Source organism: Brassica oleracea, chromosome C3, assembly GCF_000695525.1.
Source record: "Brassica oleracea var. oleracea cultivar TO1000 chromosome C3, BOL, whole genome shotgun sequence".
In the NCBI taxonomy this organism is placed as follows: Eukaryota; Viridiplantae; Streptophyta; class Magnoliopsida; order Brassicales; family Brassicaceae; genus Brassica; species Brassica oleracea.
In genome coordinates, this window is record NC_027750.1 from 37039934 (window position 1) to 37041571 (window position 1638).

Sequence of the window (1638 nt, forward strand, 5' to 3'; positions counted from 1 at the left end):
GATTAACAGAAGAGAGAGATGGGTTTAGAATCTGTCATTTTCCAATGATTTAGAGCTAGAGATCTTAGTTTTACCTTTAGGGTTCAGATCTCAGTTGCTTGCACGAAACTGAATCAAGGAGGCGGCGGCTAGGAGCTCGGTTGCGGCGGCTAGGGCTTCGCGGGCGGCTGGCGGCTGGCTTCGCCGGAGATGGAGCGGCGGCGGCTTGAGGCGGAGGCGGCGGCGGGGTTCTGCTCAGGCAGGGCTTCGCTTGCTGTCTCTCTTGTGGCTGAACCCTAGGGAAACTTCTCCTTTTATAAGCAATGGGAGGGGTTATGTCTAGGGTTTCTTCTCCTTGGGCCTCCTGCACTTGAGTTTCCTTTTGGGCCGGGCCCGGGATGTTACACACCTAACTTCAGAGATGATATCAGTACCAATAAATCCCAACACCAATAGCTCTGGTAGAAACGGGCTGTGAGCCCGTCATTTTCTGTAATCCCCCGTGTCAAAGCATCATTCATGGCAGGTGTAACTATTGACTCAAAACTCTCACAAATCTCATCAGATGAATAAGTACAATATAATATATACATAATACTGTAGAAATTTTCAGCATGACTACCAGCAGTATCACCTTTGTATACCGTACTTTCATGATATTTGATTATAGTAATACTATTTCTAACATATCTAGTCTTTGTAATAGAATGATAGAATTTTCTATTACGATCACAAACGTTGAGCATGTATTTCCTTTTTTAAAAACCAGTAAGTGTCATCTGCTTTATAAGCTTGGGCAAGTTCTTTCTTTAAATATGTAATCCTGTCCGGAGTGGTATTCAGAGAACTTATGGCCTGATCCAACACACTCTTCAGCTCTTCAACGCGTCTGGAGGAATTGAGATTCAAATTTCTTTTACAAAAAGCTAGGGATTTACGACAATCCTTAATTCGTGTAGTGATACCCCCTCACACCTGCAGGCGTTTCTCCAACTAGTTCGGGGGTCATATCTCGTTCCTTCCCCACTTCGGTCCAAAATAAGGGGGTCCTACAGGGTCACCCATACAATGCTTCATACGGGGACATTTCAATGCTCGCATGGTAGCTGTTGTTATATGAGAACTCCACCAATGGTAGATATTCGCTCCATTTACCTCCCCATTCCAAAACACTCGCCCTCAACATATCTTCAAGTGTTTGGATGGTCCTCTCGGATTGTCCATCCGTCTGTGGGTGATACGCGGTGCTAAGGCGAACCTTGGTTCCCAACGCTCTTTGAAACGCCTGCCAGAAAGTTGAGGTAAACTTCGGGTCCCGGTCGGATACTATGCTTACCGGTACCTCATGCAACTTCACTATGGTGTTCAGGTACTCTCGAGCTAAGTCCTCAGTCTTATCGGTGGTTCGTATAGGTAGGAAATGAGCCGTCTTTGTCAGGCGGTCTACTATCACCCATATAGCGTCCTTGTTTCTCGTGGTCCGTGGTAGCCCCGTGATGAAATCCATTGTCACCGTATCCCATTTCCATTGTGGTAAGGGTAACTCCTGCAGCAGTCCTCTTGGAACTCCGCGCTCCGCCTTAACCAGCTGACAGGTCTGACACCGGGCTATCCACAAGGCGACATCTCTCTTCATTCCTTCCCAGTGATAGTACCGCT